The sequence below is a fragment of the Scyliorhinus torazame genome, chromosome 24 (genome assembly GCF_047496885.1).
Source record: "Scyliorhinus torazame isolate Kashiwa2021f chromosome 24, sScyTor2.1, whole genome shotgun sequence".
Taxonomy (NCBI): domain Eukaryota; kingdom Metazoa; phylum Chordata; class Chondrichthyes; order Carcharhiniformes; family Scyliorhinidae; genus Scyliorhinus; species Scyliorhinus torazame.
The window spans coordinates 34,185,565-34,199,746 of record NC_092730.1 but is presented as its reverse complement, the minus strand read 5'-3'; the positions used below and the strand labels follow the sequence as shown (position 1 = coordinate 34,199,746).

At 45.7% G+C, this 14,182-nt stretch overlaps 1 protein-coding gene and 3 non-coding genes across 5 annotated transcripts in view; 3 read left to right on the top strand and 1 right to left on the bottom strand.

Annotated features, from left to right (window-relative positions):
• Window positions 1-14,182, top strand: part of LOC140399999 (histone H2B-like) — a 66,519-nt gene that overhangs the window by 32,310 nt on the left and 20,027 nt on the right. The window contains exon 3 of one of the 2 annotated variants that reach the window (XR_011937951.1): window positions 10,376-10,533. The exons of the other annotated variant lie outside the window; for it this stretch is intronic. The gene's annotated coding sequence lies outside the window, so the exon portion shown is untranslated. Of the gene's footprint in view, window positions 1-10,375; window positions 10,534-14,182 lie in introns of those variants that run through there. 2 annotated transcript variants of the gene reach the window in all.
• Window positions 1,272-1,343, top strand: trnag-ucc (transfer RNA glycine (anticodon UCC)). The gene has a single exon. It is a non-coding gene; the product is annotated as a tRNA-Gly (tRNA).
• trnal-uaa (transfer RNA leucine (anticodon UAA)) lies at window positions 11,438-11,519 on the bottom strand. The gene has a single exon. It is a non-coding gene; the product is annotated as a tRNA-Leu (tRNA).
• trnak-cuu (transfer RNA lysine (anticodon CUU)) lies at window positions 11,908-11,980 on the top strand. Its single transcript has one exon. It is a non-coding gene; the product is annotated as a tRNA-Lys (tRNA).

The window sequence follows — 14,182 nt, the reverse complement described above, 5'->3', positions numbered from 1 at the left end:
AGTTCCCGGTGGGCCGTGTTCACAGGCTCCTGTGAAAGGGGAACTATGCCCAGCGTGTGGGGGCCGGAGCCCCGGTCTATCTGGCTGCTGTGCTCGAGTATCTGACCGCTGAAATCCTCGAGCTGGCTGGCAACGCGGCCCGGGACAACAAGAAGACCCGCATCATCCCCAGGCACCTGCAGCTGGCCGTCCGCAACGACGAGGAGCTCAACAAGTTGATGGGAGGGGTGACCATCGCTCAGGGCGGGGTGCTGCCTAATATCCAGGCCGTGCTGCTGCCCAAGAAAACCAGCGCTGGCGCCGGCAAGAAGTGAAGCGACCATTCTTTAATCTAATAACACAAAGGCTCTTTTCAGAGCCACTCACTTTATCTGAAAAAGGGCCAACTATTGTCTGTCCCTCAGATTCTGCTCTGCTACTGAATGTGCAAATGTTTCACGCTTTATGACATCAATCCGCAGCGCATTCTGCGCAGATTATTTACATGTTCAGTATTTATGATACATGTGAATTGACGGTGTTTATTGGGGATAAAAGTCTGTGAACTGAATTGATCTTAGTTTCAATAAGATTGCTCAAAGAAGGAAGTCTAACTTGTAATCTATCCGCAAGTGATTCCGCTCTTTTAATGTGTGGATGTTTCTGTAAGTGGGTTACTGTCTGTCTCGCTTCATACTCGGAGCCTCAGATTAACATCAACCCCTGGCTCACACCTCATTCTGGAACCGCTGCAAGTCCATATGGTGTATGTACACACACAGTGCTGTTAGGGAGGGGTTCCAGGTTTGGATGGTGCCTCGCGGAGTAAAGTTGTGGGATTCGAGCCCTGACCTCCAGAGGAGACTGCGACCTGAATTCGGCCATCCTGACGTATTCGAAAGGTTAGGTGCGATTGGGCCGAAGTCGGGTGGTCTTTCCGTGGGTCAGTGCTGACTCGATGGGCCGAATGGCCTCCTTCCGCACTGGAGCCATTCTACGATTACCGAAATAGGGTGAAAACTGCAGCATCAGGACACAAGGACAAGTTACGGTCTCAGGCCAGAGTAAGTGTCCAAAGTAATGAAACACACAACATTAGAAATCAATGAGATAAATACATTTATTGTGGACTGGTGCCATCTCCTGGCAGAACGGGAGCCGTGCGACACGGACACTCTCATTCAGGAGCATTTTACATTGGGGTGAAATAACTTACGCTCAGTATGAATGTGTTCCAAAACAGTTTATCAAGCTAATCTAAAGTACCAATTGGAATCTGATTCTTTCAATGAGCGATGGTGGTATAGTGGTGAGCATAGCTGCCTTCCAAGCAGTTGACCCGGGTTCGATTCCCGGCCATCGCAATAAAAAGCTGGTTGTATATTTTTGCGCCACTTCGTGAGTTTCAAACCGAGAAAGAGAAACAGTTCCGAACTCAGAATTTGGGCGCAATTGGGGAGTGAAATAAGTAACTTTCTCATCATTTTTTAATGTGGTTTCAATATGGACAGTGTTCCACTATTCACCCGCAAGCCGTCAAACAACAGCTAAAAGCCGCAGCTTTTTCACTTCACCCTCATGAAGTGGACCAAACAGAGACACAACAGACACGTTACAGACGAGGATGGGATTTGAAGCCACGTGTACAGAGCACAATGGATTATTGTGCATCACCTTAACCACGTGGTACAGCTGCTTTATTTCAGGGCCCTTTAGTATCCTTCAATCTGACTTCTCTGCGTTTCTTTCGCACAGTTGCTGATGTACAGAACACAGTCAAAGTGTAAATGAATAAAAATAATCTCTGAGTTAATTTGCGCTTGTGGCGCAACGGGAGCGCGCCTGACTCCAGATCAGAAGGTTGCGTTGGAATCATGTCAGGCGCACGGAGCTTTTCTGCAGCTTGTTCCAGGAATTTCTCTCTGTAGAAATGCTTTCGAAATGACTCCATTCCACGATGCAAATAATATATTTCATATTTACCCGCTTGAGCAAATTTGTCAAATAGCAGCAGATTCATCTCGTCCTGTTAATGCAGAATGACAGTGAGTTCAGTAAGAAATGTTTACAAACAACAGCAATTTCTTTCTGCTCACTGTACACAGTTATAGTGATCAGTATTAAACAGCAGGAGCGGGAACCGCAGTCCGCAGTCTTCACCTTCACGGTGAGTCTGAATTTCAGTTTGGGGGTTTCAGAGAGAGCGGGTGTTATTGTGGAAACTGAAGTCACTTTTCCTGTGAATGGAGCCGGATAAAGAGCCCTGGCCGGCCTGAGAGTCCCCGAGCCTCCATGAATCTTCACAGCTCACAGAGTGAAGGGCTTTTCCACTTTGAAAATGACCATGTCCGGCAGCTGGAGCTTTCCCTTGTATTTTCTGGGATCTGGGAAACAGCGGATCATCAAAAAACAGAAATGGAACACATATAATTGCAGTATTTATTTAAATGGGCTAAACATCAGTGCGCATGGCCTAATGGATAAGGAGTCTGACTTTGGGGAAATCTAGTGATGATATCAGAAGATTGCAGGTTCGAGGCCTGCTGCGGTCGTTTTATACAGAAATCCGGTATAACTTGCTGACAATCCAGTTTTCCTTCCTCAGCTCAGTTTATTCAATTCTCTCTCATCTTAGTGTTTCGTTTACCCCCTAATTAATCCACAAGATCTGTTTGATTTGGATAAAGAAATGATTGTGCATCAAGCGGTTCAATACAATTCTGTGGAGGGAATTCTAATGTCCTCAGGAAGATGGTTAGAGTCATAGGTGTTGACAGCATGGAAACAGGCCCTTCGGCCCAGCTTGACCATGCCGCCCAGTTTCTATCACTAAGCTAGTACTACTTGCCCGCATTTCGCCCATATCCCTTTCTACCCACCCAGCACATATAACTGTCCAACTGGTTTTCAAAAGATAAAATCGTGCCCGCTTCCCCACCACTGCCACTGCCTCACGAAGCCCGTTCCAGATGCCCACCACCCTCTGTGTGAGGAAATTTCCCTTCTGCTCTCTTTTGTATCTCTCCATTCTCACCTTAAACCTATGCCCTCTCATTCTAGACTTCTCTACCTTTGGGAAAAGATGCCGACTACCTTTGCTATGCTCTTCATTATTGTCTCGACTTCTGTAAGTTCACCCCAAGACTCATACGGTCCAGGGGGGAAAGTCCCAGCCTAACTAGCCTCTCCTTATAAATCACCATCAAGTCCTGGGAACACCCTCGTATATCTCTTCTGCACTCTTTCTAGTTTAACAATATGCTTCCTATAATAGGGTGAGCATAACTGAACACAGCATAACGTGTGTGGTCTTGCCAATGTATTGTACAACTCGGTAGCATTGTGGATAGCACAATTGCTTCACGGGTCCCAGGTTCGATTCCAGCTTGGGTCACTGTCTGTGCGGAGTCTGCACATCCACCCCGTGTGTGCGTGGGTTTTCTCCGGTTTCCTCCCACAGTCCAAAGATGTGCAGGTTAGGTGCATTGGCCGTGATACAATTGCCCTGAGTGTCTAAAATTGCCCTTAGTGTTGGGTGGGGTTACTGGGTTATGGGGATAGGGTGGAGGTGTTGACCTTGGGTAGGGTGCTCTTTCCAAGAGCCGGTGCAGACTCGGTGGGCCGAATGGCCTCCTTCTGCACTGTAAATTCTATGATCTATGAACTCCAGCAAGACGTCCCAACTCCTTTATTCAATATTCTGTCCAATAAAAACGAGCATACTGAATGGCTTCTTCACCATCCTGTCCACTTGCGACTCCAGCTTCAAGGAGCTGTGAACCTGTACTCCTAAATCTCTTTGTTCTGTAACTCTCCCCAACTCCCTACCATTAACTGAGTAGGTCCTGCCCTGATTTGATCGACCCAAATGCATCACATCACACTTATCCAAATTAAACTCTATTTGCCATTCATCGGCCCACTGGCCCAAGATGTTTAATAATGAGCTGGATCAACTGTTTTTTTGTTCAGAGGGATGTAAGATTGTGTTACTGGACTGGGAATCCAGAGGCCCGAACGAATCTTTGGGACACGGAATAAATCCCACCATTCAAATTCACTGATTTAATAGATTTTCAGGGGCGGGGGGCGGGGCTTGACAGGATAGATGCTGAGAAGCTGGGTCACCATGTGGGAGAGTCTTGGACCAGAAGGAATAATCTCAGAGTAAGTGGCCGCCCATTTAAACCAGAAATGATGAGTAGTTTCTTCTCTCGGAGTATAGTGTATCTGTAGAAATGTTTGCATGAACCGAATAGGGCTGTAAAGGGTGGGTCAGTTAATATGTTGATATTATGATTTTGAACATCTCCATCATATCTCCTCTCTGCCTTATCCTCTCCAAGGAGAACGTTCCCAACATCTCCAATCTCGCCTCCTAAATGGAATCAATCCTGTAAACCTCTTCTGCACGCTGCCCAATACGTCCACAGCCTTCCAATATTGTGGCTCCCAGAGCTGTGCAAAATATTCCATCTGATGTCTAACTGGCGCCTTGTACAGATTCAGCATAACCTCCTTCCTCTTGTTCTGTTTTCCACTCGTTATAAAGCCCAGAATAAGATTTGCTTTATTACCTGCTCTCTCCACCTGTCCACCTTCAATGATCTATCCACATATACACCCAGCTCTGTCTGCTCCTACATCCCATAAATAGTTGAGGGGCAGCACGGTAACATAGTGGTTAGCACTATGGCTTCACAGCGCCGGGTCTCAGGGTCGATTCCCGCTTGGATCACTGTCTGTGTTCTCCGTGGGTTTCGTCCGGGTGCTCCGGTTTCCTCCCACACTCCAAAGATGTGCAGTTTAGGTGGATTGGCCAGGCTAAATTGCCCTTAGGTTAGATGGGGTTGCTGGGGTGCGGGGATAGGGTGGAGGTGTTGGCTTCAGGGGGGTGCTCTTTGAAGAGTCAGTGCAGATTCCATGGTCCGAATGGCCACCTTCTGCACTGTAAATTCTATGATTCTATACTTCCCTACCAAAATGCATAATCTCACACGTCTCCAGACTGAAAATCATCTTTTGTCGTTTGAAGTTCTAGACTGTCCATGGCACAGTTTCCAAAATTTCCAAGTTTGTACCATCCCCAAACTTTGAAACTGTTCTTTGTACACCATGATCTAGCACATTGTTCTATATCAGGGAAAGCAAATGTTCCAGTAGGGAGCCATGTGAAACACTACAAACCTTCTTCCAGTCCGAAAAGTCTCTATTGACCATTATACTCTGTTTCTGATTATTGAACCACATTTATATCCATATTGCTACTGTCCCTTTTATTCCAGGAGCTACACATTTCGCTAATTCTGCGCAGTTTTAGTTTCCTTATTTAGGGAACGATGTAAATATGTTGGAGACGGTTCAGAGAAGGTTTCCTCGATTGGTGCCAGGAATGAGCCTTTCGTCAGTGGTAGGGAAATTACTGGAGAGAATCCTTCGAGACAGAATCTACTCCCATTTGGAAGCAAATGGACATATTAGTGAGAGGCAGCATGGTTTTGTGTCTCACTAACTTGATAGAGTTTTTCGAAGAGGCCACAAAGATGATTGATGCAGGTAGGGCAGTGGATGTTGTCTATATGGACCTCAGTCAGGCCTTTGACAAGGTCCCTCATGGTAGACTAGTATAAAAGGTGAAGTCACACGGGATCAGGGGTGAGCTTGCAAGATGGATACAGAACTGGCTAGATCATAGAAGGCAGAGAGTAGCAATGGAAGGGTGCTTGTCTAATTGGAGGGCTGGGACTAGTGGTGTTCCACAGTGATCAGTGCTGGGAGCTTTGCAGTTCGTAGTGTGTATAAATGATTTGGAGGAAAATGTAACTGGTCTGATTAGTAAGTTTGCAGATGACACACAGGTTGGTGGAATTGCGGATAGCGATGAGGTTTGTCAGAGGATACAGCAGGATTTAGATCTTTTGCAGATTTGGGCGGAGAGATGGCAGATGGAGTTTAATCCGGACAAATGTGAGGTAATGCATTTTGGGAGGTCTAATGCAGGTAGGGAATATACAGTAAATGGTAGAAGCCTCAAGAGTATCGAAAGTCAGAGAGATCTATGTCTACAGGTCCACAGGTCACTGAAAGGGGCAACACAGGTGGAGAAGGTAGCCAAGACGGCTACGGCATGCTTGCCTTCATTGGCCAGGGAATTGAGTACAAGATTGGCAAGTCATGTTGCAGCTGTCTAGAACCTTAGTTAGGCCACACTTGGAGTATCGTGTTCAATTCTGGTCGCCACACTACCAGAAGGATGTGGATGCTTTAGAGAGGGTGCAGAAGAGATTTACCAGGATGCTGCCTGTTATGGAGGGCATTAGCTATGAGGATCGGTTGAATAAACTCGGTTTGTTCTCACTGGAATGACGGACGTTGAGGGGCGACTTGATAGAGGTCTACAAAATTATGAGGGGCATAGACAGAGTGGATAGACAGAGGCTTTTCCCCAGGGTAGAGGGGTCAATTACTAGTCAATTACATAGGTTTAAGGTGCGAGGGGCAAGGTTTAGAGGAGATGTACAAGGCAAGTTTTTTTACAGAGAGGGTAGTGGGTGCCTGGAACTCGCTGTGGAGAACGTGATGGAAGCAACGACGATAGTGACATTTAAGCGGCATCTTGACAAATACATGAATAGGATGGGAATCGAGGGATACGGACCCAGGAAGTGTAAAACATTTTAGATTCGTCATTGGTCAGGCAGCATGGTCGGCACGAGCTTGACGGGCCGAAGGGCCTGTTCCAGTGCTGTACTTGTCTCTGTTCTTTGTTGTTCTTTGAGCGGGTTTGCTATTGAGGAAAGGTTAGAGAGACTGCACTTGTTTCCAGTGGAGATGTGAAGACTGACAGTTGATTTGATTGAAGTACATCAGATTTTGAATGGTCTTGACAAGGTGGACGTGGAAAGGATGTCACTGCTTGTGGGAGTGAAAAAAACGGATGTCACCCTTTTCGGACGTAGATGGGGAAATTTCTCCCTCGTAGAGAGTTGTGCGACTTTGGAACTCTACCTCAGAAGGCGGCGGAAGCGGGACATTGATTATTTTTAAGGCAGAGATTGAAAGATTCTTGTTCAGCAAATAAATCAAAGATTTATCGGGGTTACATACAACCATTGCATTCAGCCAACTACCTGGATGCACAAGCGTTCGTTTGTTTTACATGTTTGAGGATACATTCAGAGTCCTACACCATGGTGAAACGGTCTTTAAATGATGTGTTCGTTTCTTCACGTGTTCAGCACTGATATATTCTCTGGGGCGCAAACCTGCTCCCGACTTCATTCAATGATCGTCGTGATTTAAAAAACAACAACAACAGGGCTCGTCCGGGATTTGAACCCGGGACCTCTCGCATTTTATCACAAATGGTAGCCCCTAAGCGAGAATCATACCCCGAGACCAACGAGCCAAATCACATTTGCGACTCACTCAAACCAGCTTATCATTGCCTCCCGAAGCTTATTGTCTCAGCTCAATTGTGCTGGAGCATCTCGAAAACAAGGACTCCTACATCAGACTCCTATTTATTGACTACAGCTCCGCCTTCAACACCATAATCCCAGCCATGCTCATATCAAAGCTCCAAAACCTAGGACTTGGCTCCCCACTCTGCAACTGGATTCTCGATTTTCTGACCAACAGACCACAATCAGTAAGAATGAACAACAACACCTCCTCCACAATAGTCCTCAACACCGGGCCTCCGCAAAGCTGCATACTTAGGCCCCTACTCTACACCCTGTACACACACGACTGTGTGGCAAAACTTAGTTCCAACTCCATCTACAAGTTTGCTGACGATACGACCATAGTGGGCCGGATCTCGAATAACGACGAGTCAGAATGCAGGCGGGAAATAGAGAACTGAGTGGAGTGGTGTGGCAACAACAATTTCTCCCTCAATGCCAGCAAAACGAAAGAGCTGGTCATTGACTTCAGGAAGGAAAGTACTGTACACACCCCTGTCAGCATCAACAGGGCCGAGGTGGAGATGGTTAGCAGTTTCAAATTCCGAGGGGTGCACATCTCCAAAAATCTATCCTGGTCCACCAACTTCGATGCTACTACCAAGAACGCTCAACAGCGTCTATACTTGCTCAGGAAACTAAGGAAATTTTGCATGTCCACATTAACCCTTACCAACTTTTACAGATGCACCAAAGAAAGCATCCTATCTGGCTGCATCACAACCTGGTATGGCAGCTGCTCGACCCAGGACCGCAAGAAACTTCAGAGAGTCGTGAGCACCGCCCAGTCCATCACACGAACATGCCTCCTATCCATTGACTCCATCTACACCTCCTGCTGCCTGGGGAAAGCAGGCAGCATAATCAAAGATCCCTCCGACCAGCTTTCTCACTCTTCCAACTTCTTCCATCGGGTAGGACATACAGAAGTCTGAGAACACGCATGAATAGACTCAAAAACAGCTTCTTCCCCACTGTCACCAGACTCCTAAATGACCCTCTTATGGACTGACCTCATTAACACTACACCCTGTATGCTTCATCCGATGCCAGTGCTTTTGTAGTTACATTGTATATGTTGTGTTGCCCTATTATGTATTTTCTTTTATTCCCTTTTCTTCTCATGTACTTAATGATCTGTTGAGCTGCTCGCAGAAAAATACTTTTCACTGTACCTCGGTACACGTGACAATAAACAAATCCAATCCAATCCAGTCAGTGGTGTTGTGTGGAAAGTAGGATTCAGTCTGTGGAACTCCGTGTCCCATACTCTATATGTTCAGAGTGACCATTGCACAGTCCTTGTGGAGACAAGGCCCCATCTTCACATTGAGGATTCGCTCCATCGGGTTATTTGACACTACCACCCTGCTAAATGCGATCAATTTTGAAATATAATTCATGTATATTTCAGTCTCTGACACTGTATGACAGAGTCAGATTCATTCCATATTTATAATATTCCGGTAATTCCTAGGATTGTTGCACATCTACTGGAACAATCTGTCTTTGGGATTCAGTTAAATCGCTTTGAGAGAGTCTCTGGGACTGTATGAGAGTCTGTCATTCATTCAGTATATTTCATTCTCTGAAATTCTGTGTGAAGGTGGAACTAAATCTGTAATGATCAATCTCTGATATTGTTATAGAGTGGATAAAATCATTCTGTTGTTTGCCAGTTTCCGTTAAAACGTCTGCATATCAGAATCATGACAACACTTTCAGTGGCATTGCGCTTGTGTGTCCGTTGGGGGGGGGCATATAGGCATTTGGGTGGTGAATGAATCTTTACCTCTCAGTCTCTGATGTGCACAGTAAGAAGTCTGACAACACCAGGTTAAAGTCCAACAGGTGTGTTTCAAACACTAGCTTTCGGAGCACTGCTCCTTCCTCAGGTGTATGAAGAGGTATGTTCCGGAAACATGTATATAGACAAAGTCAAAGATGGAAGAAAATGTTTTGAATGCGAGCATTTGCAGGTAATTAAATCTTTCCAGATCCAGAGATAGGGGTAACCCCTGGTTAAAGAGGTGGGAATTGTCTCAAGCCGGGACAGTTGGTAGGATTCCGCAATCCCAGGCCAGATGGTGCGGGGCGAATGGAATGCGACATGAATCCAAGGTCCCGGTTGAGGCCGTACTCATGTGTGCGGAACTTGGCTACAAGTTTCTGCTCGGCGATTCTGTTGTCACGCTTACCCGGAGATCAGAGGCTGAATGCCCTTGACTGCTGAAGTGTTCTCCGATGTGTTCTCTGGTGTGACATGTGAATATTCGAGTCATTCTCTATCTGCAGTCTCTGCTGCTGTGTGTGGCTCAGGTCTCCCCAGACCAACGAGCCAGCCGCTGATTTGATCTCAGTTAAAATAACTTTTAATTGCGTCCCAAAGCCCATCAGTTTCCCCACAATTATAAATCAGAAATGTGAATGAACAATGTGACATTTATCTCTCTGTTCTGGTGATGATCAGAAGCAGTGATGTCAGATTTCACCACTCGACAAGTCGGCCTGTGGTTGCGCGTCGGCAATATCGTGTTTATGTCATTCTGCCAGTCAGTGGGTTCAGTTGGCATTTTAGGAGAAATTCGAAGCCATCATGACTTCCCCAGTGGTCTCATGGTTAAGGTGTGAGTGATGTTAATCATGATGTGATCAAATGAGTGTCTGTTTCAGTCTTTCCGCGGGGAGTTTTCATACTGAGGAGAAACATGTTGGACATGGTCTGGGAATGTTTCACTCCGGTCCATTCCCAACATATCCTGATCTGATGGGATGGGCTTTTCCTTCCAATCGTTGCAGGAAACATTATTAATATTGATTAATATTGGTTAATTATCATTTATAAAGTATTGTTTTATACGTTTAGTGTAGTTTATTTAAAAATGCTGATTACCAGACGCGATAAATTTTTGCTTTCATTCCTTAAACAGCCAAATTGGGTGAAAACCATCAATGAGAGGCAATGGGAGCCCCGGTCTTTTGTGTGGTCAGTGGTTTGTTTATGGAGCTGAGTAAATATTCCGGAGCAGAGCCGCTGCGAGCGGGTTTAGAACCTCCTCGGGAATACAATAATGTGGGTTTGCCGTTTGTGTCCACACATCTGGATAGGAATGGAGCTGCTGTTGCACGGGCAGCTGGACAAGCAAGAGGCACAGATATTGACCAACTGCACCCGCTCCAAACAGATTCCCAAATTACCGAACAAAACAAAAACAAGCGCAACTGATCTTTTATGGTATTATGACATTCTCTCTGAAATCAATATACCAACACCTCTTGAAGATTCGATTTGCTGTTACAATTCACTCTGAACTGTCTCAATGTCAGCCGTAATTCCTTCCGAGCTCTCAGACAGGCGCTGACTGGTTAAAAGTTTGCTTCACTTTTCAATGTCCGGCTCAATAAAATCAATCACAGGCCCATGATCTGCTTTCCTCCTGTTCTCAGACACATGCACTTTCTACAAGGGCGCACTAACTGGTTTTCAGAGTAAGAGTCAGACTGCAGTCACCTCGTTCTCTCTCGATCCCTTTATCTCAGAGCCACCTCACAACCAGGAATGGAACTTCTCACAGAGCCAAGAATGGAATAGTTTGTCGATTCTTCCACTGATTCAGAACCGTCCATCACCAGGACGTATTCGTCCAAAAGAGTTGGGGTGAGATGGGGCTGAGTTTCACTGTGTATCCAATCAGTCCCCGGAGAAGCACAAAAACAGTGAGTGAGGGAGAGAGAAAGAAACAAAGAAACAGATAGAGAGATAAAATATGTTCCATTTCTACCACGATCTTTTTACCCAGAAATACATTCAGCTGAATGAAAGCAAATCACGTTTCCATCTTTATATTTTGTTCAGTTTCCCAAAAAAATGTTACATATCGGACTGAACTCGAAGAACGTTCCAACCGTTTATTTACAGCCAATCGGAATTCCGATTCATTCCGGAGTCAGCGGCTTGCGGGAGGAGTTGAACAAACATTCCGAATCAAAGTCGCTGCGAGCAGGGCTCGAACCTGCGCGGTAAAACCACACTGGAGTTTAAGCCCAACGCCTTAACCACTCGGCCATCGCAGGTGCGTCCAATGTGTCATTCATTAGTAATTTGGTCGATAGAATACATGATGATCTGATGACGCAACTAACATGATCACGTGTCGGGATTCCGGCAGTTCCCCGGATCGCGGTCAGAGCACAAGCCAGGAGCAGCTGCACAACTATTAAGTCAGTTATTTTTATTCCAACTCCTTGGTCGCCAGTCATTGAGAGACCAGCATTTCTACATGGTGTCAGGAGTGGGCAGTATGGCAGAAGGACTCCACCGCATCAACATCCTTGGATCATAAATTCGTAGAATATCCAGCTCAGAAGGAGGCCATTCGGCCCAACGAGTCAAGACTAACCCTCCGAATGAGCACCGCAGCGACTCTCGACAGGAAGAAGTTTAATAGTTAGTGCAGCATCAGCCCGGCTAGCTCAGTCGGTAGAGCATGGGACTCTTAATCCCAGGGTCGTGGGTTCGAGCCCCACGTTGGGCGGTCTACATTATTATCTGAAAATATTGATGCTGAACGAACTGTTTTGACAACAGGAACTCAAGGTTATGTCGCTGGACTGGGAATCCAGAGGTCTGAACTAACCCTTGGTGGCAAGACTTAATAAATCTGGAATTGAAATTTCGTCTCAGTAATGGCGCAGAAAGGTTCTGCTTCAGAGAGGACATATTTCCACAACAGGGAATGATTTGACACAACCACAGTGAAGATCTGTCACAGGCAGAGTCACGGTTCCACGACAGAGAGAGCAGTTACACAGCAGAGAGCTCAGTTACACAGCAGGGTGCACAGTTACACAGCAGAGAGCTCAGTTACACAGCAGCGAGCACGGTTACACAGCAGAGAGCTCAGTTACACAGCAGAGAGCACGGTTACACAGCAGAGAGCTCATTTACACAGCAGAGAACACGGTTACACAGCAGGATATACATTTACAAACAGGGCCTATATGTGTGCAGCAGGAAACACATTTTCGTAAATAACCAGTTTTTCCATCTCAGTATCTTGCTGGTTTGCTCGGCACCTTTTCTGTGTGTCATTGTGTGTGTGTCCTGATAGTCTCTTCCTGCTTTACTGTGTGTCTTTCTCTGTCTGTCACAGCCGTGCTGATGTTACGTATTAATCTCACTTTTCCCAAACAGACATTGTGATTGATAGATACAGAAAGATTTCCACACTGACATTCAGTACCAATGTTTGATAGAAACTGAATCCCACCCTCACATACAGTACTAGATATTGACTCATATTGAAGGAACCCTGCTCTCACAAACTGTTCCACAGACTGAGTTGCAGAGTGTTCCCTCCACTCGGGAACACTACCTGTGATTTCCAGATCCAGAACAAATCTCAGTCAGGTGAGTAGCAGAGTTTGATGGGTACGACATGGATTCCACAATCACCTTCTCTCCGCCACATAACCAGACGCAGTCGGCACTCGGAGTCTGTGGTCCAGATAAGAACATAAGAACTAGGAGCAGGAGTAGGCCATCTGGCCCCTCGAGCCTGCTCCACCATTCAATGAGATCATGGCTGATCTTTTGTGGACTCAGCTCCACTTTCCGGCCCTAACACCATAACCCTTAATCCCTTTATTCTTCAAAAAACTATCTATCTTTATCTTAAAAACATTTAATGAAGGGGCCTCTACTGCTTCACTGGGCAAGGAATTCCATAGATACACAACCCTTTGGGTGAAGAAGTTCCTCCTAAACTCAGTCCTAAATCTACTTCCCCTTATTTTGAGGCTATGCCCCCTAGTTCTGCTTTCGCCTGCCAGTGGAAACAACCTGCCCGCATCTATCCTATCTATTCCCTTCATAATCTTTATATGTTTCAATAAGATCCTCCCTCATCCTTCTAAATTCCAACGAGTACAGCCCCAGTCTACTCAACCTCTCCTCGTAATCCAACCCCTTCAGCTCTGGGATTAACCTAGTGAATCTCCTCTGCACACCCTCCAGTGCCAGTATGTCCTTTCTCAAGTAAGGAGACAAAAACTGAACACACTACTCCATGTGTGGCCTCACTAACACCTTATACAATTGCAGCATAACCTCCCTAGTCTTAAACTCCATCCCTCTAGCAATGAAGGACAAAATTCCATTTGCCTTCTTAATCACCTGTTGCACCTGTAAACCAACTTTTTGTGACTCATGCACTAGCACACCCAGTTCTCTCTGCACAGCAGCATGTTTTAATATTTTATCATTTAAATAATAATGCCTTTTGCTGTTATTCCTACCAAAATGGATAACCTCACATTTGTCAATATTGTATTCCATCTGCCAGACCCTAGCCCATTCACTTAGCCTATCCAAATCGCTCTGCAGACTTACAGTATCCTCTGCACTTTTTGCTTTTCCACTCATCTTAGTGTCGTCTGTACACTTGGACACATTGCCCTTGGTCCCCAACTCCAAATCACCTCTGTAAATTGTGAACAATTGTGGGCCCAACACTTATCCCTGAGGGACACCACTAGCTACTGATTGCCAACCAGAGAAACATCCATTAATCCCCACTCTTTGCTTTCTATTAACTTACCAATCCTCTATCCATGCTAATACTTTCCCCTTAATGCCATGCATGTTTATCTTATGCAGCAACCATTTGTGTGGCACCTTGTCAAAGGCTTTCTGGAAACCCAGATATACCACATCCATTGGCTCCCCGTTATCTACC